Source organism: Periplaneta americana, chromosome 7 (genome assembly GCF_040183065.1).
Source record: "Periplaneta americana isolate PAMFEO1 chromosome 7, P.americana_PAMFEO1_priV1, whole genome shotgun sequence".
NCBI classification, from domain to species: Eukaryota; Metazoa; Arthropoda; class Insecta; order Blattodea; family Blattidae; genus Periplaneta; species Periplaneta americana.
This window is the reverse complement of record NC_091123.1, coordinates 119,062,127-119,076,576: the sequence shown is the minus strand read 5'-3', so window position 1 is coordinate 119,076,576 and position 14,450 is coordinate 119,062,127. Positions and strand designations below refer to the sequence as shown.

Genomic DNA, 14,450 nt, shown 5'->3' with positions numbered 1-14,450 from the left:
TTACTGCTGAATTTACGTCATATTGAAATACCTTATTTTATGGGCACTCTAAACATTGAAATTCTTTACGAATAGGCCCTTCAAGATCTATTGTTAGCAGAGTACTAACTCTTTTTGCTGAAAGATTGTTTCTAATTACAGTTTTTACAAGATTCGTGCAATTAAACCTTACCTCGCAATTTACAGTAGGCTATGCGATGGAAATGTATAAAATGATTACAAGAAATTGTTTACTTAACTTGCTAACTGACATGAATTGTACCAACTCTTTGAATTTCATTCCTGAACATCTATTGCTCATTAGTCATTACCTTCTTGATCACTGCCCATGCCATTAGCATTTCATTTAATTCAGACTCTCCAGAACTAATTAGTTCATACGTATCTCTGTTTTCATTTTGTCTTTGTCCACTGTGCGGAGAAAAGAACTCCCGGAGACATATTTTATTGCAGTGTGTCGAATCATATCCGGAGAAAATATATACCACCCTCGATGCTAAATCAGAATAGGAGTTCGCTTGCATGTCTTGACTTCATGGGGTATAGAGAATGGGAACAAAAGACTGGATTGTTCCTCTTGAAGGAGAGACAGATTAGAACTCCAACTGTTGAAGTTTGTGATGCGAACTGACGGAGGACTAATGGTATCTACTCAATTATACACTTTTATGCCTGTTTTAGATTAGGATATATTATATAGTGTGTTTCGTTTGTGCCATTTTCGTTTTAATCTGTGTTCTTTTGGAGAGTGGTTGGATCTAATCGTAGGTGAGGGTGACGAAACCTACAAAGTAGGACTTGTTTTAAATCAGCACGTATGTACCTATTTATCTATTTACCTACAGTATTCCATTATTTATTTTTATTAATGTATATTAATTTATTTATGTATTTATTTATTTACTTATTTATTTATTTTCTCTGCATTTATTTTCTTTTTACTTCTTTCTTTGCAGAGAAAGTCTGATGGCAGTAACTACACTATATTGAATAAAAATAAATAATTAAATAAATAAATACGGGTCCATTGTTTGGAAGGTTCAAAAAATATTTATCCTAGCCACGATTACATTGGCAAACCACATTTTGATATACTTGAAATTTTATCACTCGTAATTATGCCCATTTTAACCGCGATGTCGCTTTCCGGTTAATTTATTATTAAACATTCAATTTTCTGGATATTCATCTCGAGACCCAACTTGTCATATCCTTCCTTCAATTTTTTATTACGTAAGAAGGACGTTCTTATCAACGCTATGACCAACTTATCATCCGGAAGTAATTAAGCATACAGCTAATTACATCTCATTTGCATTCCACTTTTTCTACATTTGTATGTCAAAGAGTTAAATGCGTTGTTGTTGTTGTTGTTGTTGTTGTTGTTGTTGTTGTTGTTGTTGTTGTTGTTGTTGTTGTTGTTGTTTAGGCAACTGTCCGAAGACAGGTCTGAACTTCACAAATGATACCAAGAAGGCACCACTTATGAGGCAACTAGGCCAGGAGATAATGGGGTAGGATGGCCAGTTTCTTCCCCCCTCCATTGCACACATCGCCGATTAGCTACATATTACACTAATCAGACTTCAGACGCTTACAAATAATAAGTTCTTCCTCCGACACATATCGTCAAGCGAGCTGTACTGCCTGATAATAGATTACATATCAGACAGAATCTCAATCAGAGGATTTAAATGCGTTATCAATGTATATATTTTGAAAAAGAAGGGATCAAGAGATCAGCCCTGACGTCACTGGAAGTCTTCTGAGGATAATTTCCTAAGTTTAACTATGCTGGAGGAATCTCATGAAATATTATAATCACACAATTATGCTACCGTAAATTAATATTTTTCATCTTCCGTGAATTTAAAGGACTCATTGTTAAAATACTGTCATCAACTCGTAAACATCGGGGGGCCTCAACTTAGCATTCTGGTTATTAAGATAGAGGATATCCCCTAAGAAAACGCGAGTCAAGCACAAGATATGAAAGACAACAAATATCTATTGAAGTGAGACAAAATTATACTTCACTGTAGGATATCAAACATCAGTCCATTGTTTTAACAATTTGAGCCGTTGAGAATAGGCCCAGTAATAGTAATAGCTAATGAGAGGTAAAATTGCTCATCAACTCCTCTAGCACAGCACAGATAAAAAAAAAGATAATCTATACTGTTTGAGTAAATTATGTCCTATGGTTTGATGTTTCTCATTCTCAGTTTCGATAATAAATATGGGCTCCTCCGGGATTTGAACCCGGGACCTCTCGCACCCTAAGCGAGAATCATACCCCTAGACCAACGAGCCACATAATACGGTCTTTAGTACGTTGATAATTTCTACACAAAGACATAATATCATATGCTCCACTCGTTAACTATAGCAGTAGCCTACTTTCACTCAACAACAACGAGTTACAGATCATGTCTGTACTCTGACATTAACCTACTTACAACAGTAAACATTACATTTTGTACTATACAGTACTTCTAAGTACGATCCATATTGCATAGCATTGCCTGGTTTTAGATAAAATGTGTTTCCTTAACTTTCTAATACCTTTCCAAGAATTTATTTATTGTAAGTATTGCAAATAATGATAATAATAATAATAATAATAATGATAATAATAATAATAAAAGTAATAATAATATTAATAATAATAATATCATGATAGAAAAAACTTATAAAATTGTATAATTACAAAATTTATGTATTTTTATATGTTTAATTACTTATTTATCTATTTATCTATTTATATATTTATCTATTTACTTATTTACTTATTTATTTATTTATTTATTTATTTATTTATTTATTTATTTATTTATTTATTTATTTATTTATTTATTTATTTATTTATTTATTTATTTATTTATTTATTTATTTATTTATTTATTTATTTATTTATTTATTTATTTATTTATTTATTTATTTATTTATTTATTTATTTATTTATTTATTTATTTATTTATTTATTTATTTATTTATTTATTTATTTATTTATTTATTTATTTATTTATTTATTTATTTATTTATTTATTTATTTATTTATTTATTTATTTATTTATTTATTTATTTATTCTGGTAGACCTAAGGCCATGAGACCTTCTTTTCCATACTACCAGAAGTTAAATTCTATTGAATTTTAAGATTTAGGGCCTACTTTGGAAAACGTATTATATGACTTTCACGTGTTAAATTTTATCTTACCTTGTTATCATAAAATGTAACACTTGAAAGTCATATAATACGTTTTACGTGTTAAAAGTTGTGTAATCAAGATGTTTAAGATTTAATTGATTTTACATTATTTGTAGGTATTTTGTAGATATAAATTTTAGGTCAATATTGTAGGCTATCTCCATTACTATTATGTATATATGTTAAATACGTTTCAGATCATCTGTACCAGCCTTTTTCTCGAAAAATATATGATACCGGTTGTTCATAAAAAAAATTTGATAATCAAAACCAATGTAAAGAATCGATTGATGGTAATACCATTTCCCGTAACAAACCGGAAGTAGATGTACCTGTTGTCAACTTCGAAATTTCAAATGAGAACATGGGTCATTGAAGGTACTATTGGAAACTACTTTTAAAAAGAAACAAATTTTACTGAAACTTTTTTTTCTAACTTTTATTGTTTACTCACAAAGCAACAAAAATGTTATCTTCTGAGAAATGCTGTATGCTGTTTACGTACAGTACGTACACTCTTCATAGCAAGTGTTCAAAATGTACGCCACCCTGTGCTAAACAATGTTCTGATCACCTCCTAACAACCGTGACTGCACTTCAGCACAGCTGAGACACCCACAGGCTTCTCTAATTCTTTGTTTCATATCTTCTATAGTCTGACTGTCTATCATACCACACCAATCATTTACAGAAAAGCGTTCTTGATGAAGAGTAAGAATGGGGTTACTCGGCGATTTACAAGTAGCCAACGACAAAATTCCAATCGTCTACCTTCATTTCCTGCTCGAAGGTGCTGAATCCGCTATAAATGATAAGGATAGAACCCGTGCATAGTAATGTCCGCCATATTCTTGTATGTGGAACACCGATACGTGCAGAAATTCTGCGTGTGCTTGTTGCAGGACTACGTTCTACCAACTGAATAATGTCTTCTACTTCATACATATTCTGGACATTTACACGTTCAGATGAAATATGACTGCTGGGCACTGCATCAATTCTCACGCAGTTTAGTGAAAACACGAGTAAACGCTCTGGAATCTGGAACTCTGCGGTTAGAAAATAGTCTGCCATATTCTTTACAAGCAGCAACAGCGTTTCCATTACAAAACCCGTACGCAAATACCATATCGGCATACTCAGCATTTGTAAATACGTGCGGTATGCTTAAAGATACAGTAGAATTAGCCACCAAATCATAATCACAGCTGAAAAATTCAATTATATAAACTAAAGCACAACTTCACAACTTGACCTTCAAAACAAAAATGACACTCGATAAAAAAAAAGCCCATAGCAACCGAAGTACCAACACACGAAACGAAAGTGTATTGAACGTAATCATTTACCTTTGCTTAACACCTTTTTGGGTTATATTCTAACAGCTGTATTTCTGTAGCCAATAAAAATTGGACACATTTTATATGGATTTTTTTTATTCCAATACGTCTATACTACCATATCCTAAAACAGGCTCCGCCAGGTCGACTCAAGATCGCGAGAGGGCGTACAGGCCTGCTTACGGCTTCCACTGCCGGCAGTACAGTTGTACGCTGCAGTCTATCAGTGGTGGAACCTATCGAGGTCGCTTGGGGGCACCGGTGCACTGCATTTTGCACCAGGAATATTTGTGCTAAACACATGAACCTTAGCAATGTAATGAATGTTGTTGTGCGAACAATTAATTTCATAAGGTCTAAAGGACTTAATCACATGGAGTTCAGGGCACTACTTGATGATATTAACAGTGAGTATGGAGATTTACTCTACCATGCCGAGATAAGGTGGCTAAGTCGAGGAAAAGTTCTGGAACGTTTTCTCCCACTTAGGAATGAAATTGCCTTATTTATAGATGTACATGGGAAACCTGTTAGAAGCCTTGGACATGGAAGAATATAAGAATAATGCAACAATTGTGCGAAGACTTCGAACGTAGATATCAGCAAATTACAGAACTTGAACAAAAATTTAAGATATTTGCAACACCTTTTTCAGTGAATGTCCTGGATATTCATGCTGAACTACAATTAGAAATACTTTATTTACAAAGCGATATTGAGCTAAAGGATAAGTATCAAAACAGAAAAAGTATTAACCATTTCTTACTTGTTTTCCACGAGAAAGGTTTCCTAAACTGCACAATCTCGCTGCAAGAACGTTGTGCATGTTCGGGACAACCTACGTAAGCGAAACACTGTTTTCTTTAATGAAGTTTACAAAGTCACGTCACAGAAGACAATTAAGTAAAGAAGACTTGAAAGCATGTTTGCGATTTGGTGGTACTAAAACAATAGCTTCATGAATTGAAAAGCTGCTTACTAACAGAAAACTGCAAAAATCGCCTCGGATCTCTGATGTATAAGAAAAAGTACTATTATTAGACATTTGAATAACAACGTTTATACTGTTGTTTTATTTTGTTAATTGAACTGTATAGCAATGAGAAGAAGATAAACAGTGAACAGTTTTATTTCGTAGTATGTTAATCTGTATAAAAGTGTATACAGTATTTTGTTTTGTTTCATTGTTATGCAAACATACAAAAATTTATGTCGTATATAGTTAGTTAACTGTACCAAATTCTATGGCGTACTGTTTTCAGTATAGTGCAATTAACAGTGAAAGTGTGCTCCAATTAAAAGCTGAAATTAATTTATATTTTTATCACAAATTTGGTTCACATACAAGTTCTTAGCTCCGCCACTGTGGAAGCAGCTACCCTTGCCCGCAGCCGGATGTCAGGGCTTGAGGGTTTGTACGTACGCACGAGAGTGTATTCACTTGACGCCCCCTGTCCTAAAATATTTACTATTCCTACTGAAACACCCTACATATTAATTAATAAATATTAAATATCAATCCAATACTTAGGCCTACTTGAATCGCAAAATTGTGGTTCAACATTCCATAGGCACACGTATTTGCCATAATCTTCAATAATGCTAATCGTACCTACTTGCCGCCATTTTCAGTTAAAAGGTCCACCATCACAATCAAGAGAATTTGTAGTTTATTCACGGCCACCTAAAACAATCAGCTGCTCAGTACATGCTATTGTTGAACGAAATAGGCCTACGCACAAGATACCCACCGACGATGGGTAGCTTTTAATTGGCGCATGCGCTCTCATTTAAAAAAAAAAAAAGCATGCACAATTAAATGCGTTTCGTTCACTCTTGCATGCACTGCTTGAACGCTTAAAGTTCAAAGATAAGTTCATCCGTGTAGATGCACCTTAATTCCTTTATGAAGATGAAGATAAAAGATGAAGATGAAGACGGCTATTATTATTATTATTATTATTATTATTATTATTATTATTATTATTATTATTATTATTATTAGTAGTAGTAGTAGTAGTAGTAGTAGTAGTAAGCTGTTTTACGAAGTCTCACCATCTTCGCTTACCTATGCTTTCCCGTTCTTATATTACGTAGTTGTCATTTTTCCGCACGCATTGTCAGCAGTTTAGCTGGAGACAGAAAGCTACTTTACATGAAGTATTGCCTGTATTACATATTCATATTCGACTTTTAAATATTAAACTTGTACTGAACAAGATGTATACACTTTCACGGCATAACTGGTTGATCAATAAAATAATTTTAATACTACAGTTGACTTTTTAATATGTAAAGTACAACAATTCTCTCTTACATGCAATTTTATCAGTGTTATATAAATTAATTTGAATTTTAATTTCAAAACTAAAGCAACTTAACTAGGTGGAAATGAAATCAAGCTTTAAAAAACTTACGGGCTCGTCCGGGATTTGAACCCGGGACCTCTCGCACCCTAAGCGAGAATCATACCCCTAGACCAACGAGCCAGATGGTGAACGCACGAGCACGTTAAGAACTTGTTACATAAAATAAATTGCTTGTGGAACAACTCATTAAGTATGCCCTACTTTCTGCCAACAACATGTTGAAGATCAAGTCGGAAATCTGACGTGACCGAGTCACGTATTACAGTAACACTGCATTGCATTGCACTTTTGTAAATAATGTACAATACAGACTATCGTATTACCTCATTCGAAGCAAAATATATTTCCTTCATATTCTGGCATAATTGAGATTATTTATTATTTTATACATTGCTCACAACTTTTAGAAAAGTAGATTCAATTTTCAACAAAAAAAAATCATCTAAACATTAGTTCTTTGCTAGATTCAGATTTAAGATTGTTTTCAATCAATTTTACTTGATTTTTGTTTGGAAAATATAAATTTGATATCACTTTAGATTTAAGAGTGTTACAGTGTCCGTTATGCCTTTTCTTCACAATTTTTCATTCGATAATTTTAAAGAAAATGTCCTCAGAAAGTACATAAACATACAGACAAGAAACTCTTACACTTCTTATTTTCGTAGCCTAACGTTTCTTCATTTTAGAATGAAAATTAAAAAAAAAAATGCTTATTATTTTATAGCTTAAAAATCTTCCTAAAAATTGAAATGAAATCCGAAATACGTATTAAAATATATCTCACGAAATTTTAAAAGGCTATTTTTCATACTTAGTCGGAAAATCTTCCTACGAGGAAGTCAAAAGAACGATAGCAATATCAAAAGAAGCTTTTAATAGAAAAAAAGGACATGTTCTGCGGACCTCTGGACAAAGAACTAAGGAAGAGACTAGTGAAGTTCTTTGTATGGAGTGCAGCATTGTATGGGGCAGAAGCATGGACATTACAACAAAGTGAAGAGAAGCTACTAGAAGTATTTGAAATGTGGATATGGAGAAGGGTGAACTGTGTGAAATGGACAGACAGAATAAAAAATGAAGCCGTGTTCGAAAGAGTGAATAAATAAAAAATGATGCTAAAACCGATCAGAAAGAGAAAAAGGAATTGATTGGGTCACTGGCTCAGAAGAAACTGCCTACTGAAGGATGCACTGAAAGGAATGACGAATTGGAGAAAAGTTCGGGGCAAAAGAAGATATCAGATAATAGACATTAAAATATAGGCCTACGTATCATATGCGGAGATTTAGAGGAAGGCAGAAAATAGGAAAGAATGGAGATTGCTCGGTTTGCAGTGAAAGACCTGCCCTCGGGCACAAAACTATGAATTTATTATTATTATTATTATTATTATTATTATTATTATTATTATTATTATTATTATTAATAACATCATCATTGTTATTAAGTTAATTATTAACATTATCAATATTATCATTATCATTATTATAATTATTATCATAATTGTTATCACTAGTCTTATTATTATCATCATCATTACTATTATTAGTAACATCACCATTGTTATTATTATCATTATCATTATTATCATTATTATTACTAGTAATGTTGTTATTATTATTATTATTATTATTATTATTATTATTATTATTATTATATTAGCGTAAAAATGAAGATATGACTATACCATAGTTCCGTTTCCGAACATAAACCAGAGATTTTGGACTCCTGGAACAACTTTGAAATTCTCAGAATTTCTTATACCTACATTCCAAGAATTTAAAACTTTCTGGTAAAATCGATCTTATAAAGTTCACATCTCAATTGCTAGAAGCAATAGGCTAAATCCGAGAACACATTCGGAATCGTCAGTTAAAGTTCTAAGGATTTCACACACTAACTTTCCTCAGTGTAAATTGATTCTCAGCGGGTAAAACAATATCAGTTTCCATCCTACTTCTAAACTTATTCATTGATGTTTATCACAGATGAGGAAAGTTGGGAATTAGACTACATCCTGTCACTTGATACTTCAACGCATGCAAATCATTCCACCTACATCTCCACGTAACAAACATCGGAGTTTCTCAGTACTCCTTATGTTTAAAGCTGTAACAAAAGAAGATACTTCTGTGCCAGAGGTGTCAACGAGATCAGTGTAAATACCAGTTTACAGTTAAAGGTGCTGAGATTTCTAATAAAAGTTGCAGTACAAGTTGGAGGAAATTGCGATACTTACATTTGAATTAATGTAACTGTATATTCTCACAGTATTGAACAGATTATGTGTAAGAATTCACTACAGTAAATCAAATTATAAGTAACTATTATTAAAAGCATCTAGCGAAAATTATCTGCATTGTGTGAAAGAATTGATATCAACTAAACAAAAGAACTATTGAACGTTCACAAAATATGCAATAATTGTTATTGTAACGTAAGTACGCAAAATTTCGAAACATAAAGTAATAATAATAATAATAATAATAATAATAATAATAATAATAATAATAATAATAATAATAATAATACTTACTTACTTACAAATGGCTTTTAAGGAACCCCGAAGGTTCATTGCCGTCCTCACATAAGCCCGCCATCGGTCCCTATCCTGTGCAAGATTCATCCAGTCTATATCATCATATCCCACCTCCCTCAAATCCATTTTAATATTATCCTCCCATCTACGTTTCGGTCTCCCCAAAGGCCTTTTTCCCTCCGGTCTCCCAATTAACACTCTATATGCATTTCTGGATTCGCCCATACGTGCTGCATACCCTGCCCATTTCAAACGTCTGGATTTAATGTTCCTAATTATGTCAGGTGAAGAATACAATGCGTGCAGTTCTGCGTTGTGTAACTTTCTCCATTCTCCTGTAACTTCATCCCGCTTAGCCCCAAATATTTTCCTAAGCACCTTATTCTCAAACACCCTTAACCTATGTTCCTCTCTCAGAGTGAGAGTCCAAGTTTCACAACCATACAGAACAACCGGTAATATAACTGTTTTATAAATTCTAACTTTCAGATTTTTTGACGGCAGACTAGATGATAAAAGCTTCTCAACCGAATAATAACACGCATTTCCCATATTTATTCTGCATTTAATTTCCTCCCGAGTGTCATTTATACTTGTTACTGTTGCTCCAAGATGTTTGAATTTTTCCACATCTTCGAAGGATAAATCTCCAATTTTTATATTTCCATTTCGTACAATATTCTGGTCACGAGACATAATCACATACTTTGTCTTTTCGGGATTTACTTCCAAACCGATCGCTTTACTTGTTTCAAGTAGTAGTAATAATAATAATAATAATAATAATAATAATAATAATAATAATAATAATAATAATAATAATAATAAAAATAATAATAACCTCAGATTGACGTTCTGGCTGACATGTAGGCCTACATCTATTACCAGGCAGTCATCTCACTTGACGATATGTGTCAGAGGAAGAACAGTATTGTTTGTATGCATCTGAAGTCTGATTAGGGTAATATGTAACTAGTCAGCGATGTATGCAATGGAGGGGTAGAGGAACTGGCCACCCTACACCATTATCTCCGGTTGCCTCACGAGTGATCACTTGTTGGTGTTACTTGTCTTCGGACAGTTGACTAAACAACAACAAAAATAGTAATAATAATAATAATAATAATAATAATAATAATTATTATTATTATTATTATTATTATTATTATTATTATTATTATTTATTTATTTATATTTGTGTGCTGAACAACAGCCAGAGGCCAATTATAATTCAGCACAATACACAAACAGAAGATACAAAGTTGCAAGAATAAATAAAATAATATCTTAAATCAAGAAAAACATACATAAATAAAATTGAGAACAAGGACAAATAAACGAAACTAAATTTTAAAAGTATCTAAATTGTTCCCATGCAAATTGGCATATTTTATGCATCTACAGACTGGAGAAAGGGATTTTGAATTTCTGTTGTAAAAAATTTTTTGAAATCTTAAACCCTTTGTAGGAATACGAAGGCTGATATTGTTTATGATGGACTCACAATCAATATCACCCTTGATAACTTTGCAAAATAATTGATAATCAAGATTTTAACGTTTAGAACAAAGGCTACAATAGTAGTAGTAGTAGTAATAATAATAATAATAATAATAATAATAATAATAATAATAATAATAATAATAAAATAATAGTAATAATATTAATAATAATTATTATTATAATCGTCATTACTGCTGATACCGCTACTATTATTATTTTATACTAATCTCTCGCATATTGACGTGCAGCCATTTACATCTGTCTACTTTTTGTCGATTATGGTGAAGAAACAATCCTCTTCTGAGATTGGGACACCCGAAAGATCGGATTCTATTTGTCCAGTATGAGATGACATATTATGACAATGGAAGTAGGCGGATAGATGAAGAGAAGATGATATTGAAGACAAAATGAACCCTGAGTTCGGTGCCGAAAATTACCCAGCATTTGTTCTTAATGAGTTGAGGTAAAACCCCGGAAAGAAAACCTCGACCAGTCAACTTGTCCCAACAGGATTTGACTCCTGGTCCACTAGTTTCGTAGTGAGATACGCTTACCATCACTTCAATGCAGTGTAAATAATAATAATAATAATAATAATAATAATAATAATAATAATAATAATGTCAATATAATTAGATGAAAGACAAACCTTAATTTTGGGTGGGTGGTGCAAATCGGAGTTTACTAGTTCAGTCCCATGGTCAAAAATATATAGTACTAGTTCGGTCCAGAACCAAAAAGTAAAAAATACTAGTTCGGTCTGGTTCATTACTTTAACAGTACTAGTTCGGTCCCAAATCTAAACTAGAGCAGTAATGATTGGAAATCAACATTTTGATCCAGAGATAAAATGTCCAATTTAAAATGTCCAATGCAAAAATATCCACTTTACTTATTGTCCAGTATGTATTATTGTCCTCTGTTATAAAATGTCCAGAGTTTGATGTCCTCTGCTTGAATGTCTATAATTCATAAATGTCCAATGAAATAAAATGTCCACCAATACTATAAACGAAGGAATATTTTTCTAACATTTACAAGAACTGAATATAATGTGTTTCATTTGTGTGAATAAAATTAAGCAATATACAACTGGAAGATTCTGCTGAGGTTGCACATTGAATTTTAGATGATGCGGTATGGAACGCAAGTACACCTTAATATTATTGTTGTGCTTATATTCCTGGTATCTTCGCACAATATTTTCCACTCTTCTCCTGCTGACTGGTTCCTGAACTATTTGATGTCCCGTTTGAAGCTGGATAATCACGTTTTCAGTATCATGCTGTTCTCTTCGTAAATTTTCTAGAAATCGCCATAACCCTACATGGTGTGCAGAAACCATTCTCTGGAATTTCAAGAGAAATCCTTCCATAGTTTCTGTGTAACCCATGCAATTGTTATTGCTCGAGGTTGTGAAATTTTTGTAAGAGGGCCTTAGACTAGAAATGTTTAGTTTAAATAATAATAATAGGAAATGCTCACAAGTGTGCAGAATAGTTAGTCTATACTGAATTCAGTCACGGTTTTGACTTTAAATGTAGTTTTTAGTTTAAATGTAGTTCTGTTTATAAGTACAGTATGCATAAGGGTGTAATTATTTGACTTATTTGAACTGTTGTATCAGTGAAACGAGGTGAGTCAGTGGAGTTATGGTTTTACAGTGCACTGAATAGTTCCGATCAGTGATAATTTATAGCGTCAATGAAATGTGTTCTAAAGTGTCAGTGAAATATGTTATAGTGTGTCAGTGAAATGTGTCCTAAAGTGTCAGTGAAATGCGTCATAGTGCCACTACAGTGAGTGAGATGAGAATAAAGTGAAAGACTATTGAAACTTATGTAAGGCCTATACATAATTATGTAGGTTGTAATGTAAAATTAGGTATTTTATTTTTTTATTATTATTGTGCCAAATTATATTGTGTATTCTTATTGTATTGTGTATTGTGTAATTGTATTGTGTACTGTAAATTTATTGTGTATTGCTTATCATTTTTTTGTGTATTGTTTATATTGTGTATACCACTGCCACCGGGTGCTTGCCCACTTGCAGTGTAAATAAATACATACATACATATATCGTCAAGTGAGATGTACAGTTTAATAATATATGTACAGCCTTAGAAAAATGTTTTGTCGCACAGATACTTCACAAGTCCCAGAAAGCAAGCAGTGCGCATGATCAGACATACAACGACACAAAACTAATTTTATTGTCTCGACTAGTCTTTCTCTTGTGAACCAGGTCGCTCGTCCTCTGATCATGCGCACTGCCTCTTTTCTGGGACTTACAAAGATCTGTGCAACAAAACTTTTTTCTAAGACTGTACATATCCTAATATAATCACTGTAAAATACTTGTGCGACAAAACATTTTCTAAGACTGTACATATCCTAATAATCACTGTAAAAAATTCATACATACATACACACATATACATACATCCATACACACATACACATACATCCATACACACATACATACATACATACATACATACACTACATACACTACATACACTACATACACTACATACACTACATACATACATACATACATACATACATACATACATACATACATACATACATACATACATACATACATACATACATACATACATACATACATACATACATACATACATACATACATTACATACATAGCAGCAGTAGATTTTCAGAAAATGTAGGTCTACATTATGGCTTTGATTTGGAAAAAGAACTAAACAAGAGACTATTCAAGTGCTTTATATGGAGTGTGGCATTGCCTGGGGACGGAAACATGGACTTTACGACGAAGTGAAGAGAAATGACTGGAAGCTTTTGAAATGTGCACATGAAAAAAAATGGAGCGTGCGAAATGGACAGACAGAATAAGAAATGAAACTGTGCTAGAAAGAATAGGTGAAGAAAGAATAACGCTAAAACTGATTAGAAAGAGAAAAAGTAATTGGTTGGGTCACTGGCTGAGAAGAAACTGCGTACTGAAGGATGCACTGGAAGGAATGGTGAACGAGAGAAGAGTTCGGGCCAGAAGAAGATATTAGGTGATAGACAATCTTGAGATATATAGATCATACTGCCACCGGGTATATACCCATTGCAGTGTGAATAAATACATACATACATATACACGGAGACTAAAAGAAGGCAGAAAATAGGAAAGTGTGAATAATGGTGAGTTTGCAGTGAAGGACCTGCCCTTGGGCAGAAAACTATTAATGAATAAATCACATAAAATAAATTTTCTTAATTATATACAGTAGATTATTAATCAATTTTCTAAAAACAAATTATACGACACAGTCTTTAAAAATTTATTCGTGTGTACAAAATTTTGTTAGGTTATCTTCAAAATAACTTGAGTTATAAAAAATACTCTATCAGATCTTTGCATACGTCCCCCATAAGGGTTAAAGAACTTATAAATACGCTCTTGCAATCCAGCAACTCTTAAATCGGAAATAATGAAAATCAG

At 32.6% G+C, this 14,450-nt stretch overlaps 1 protein-coding gene and 2 non-coding genes across 3 annotated transcripts in view; all 3 read right to left on the bottom strand.

The window, feature by feature from the left end:
• Nucleotides 1-14,450, bottom strand: part of LOC138703394 (retinal guanylyl cyclase 2) — a 1,174,702-nt gene that overhangs the window by 878,568 nt on the left and 281,684 nt on the right. The gene's annotated exons all lie outside the window — the stretch shown is intronic.
• TRNAP-AGG (transfer RNA proline (anticodon AGG)) lies at nucleotides 2,242-2,313 on the bottom strand. Its single transcript has one exon. It is a non-coding gene; the product is annotated as a tRNA-Pro (tRNA).
• Nucleotides 6,968-7,039, bottom strand: TRNAP-AGG (transfer RNA proline (anticodon AGG)). Its single transcript has one exon. It is a non-coding gene; the product is annotated as a tRNA-Pro (tRNA).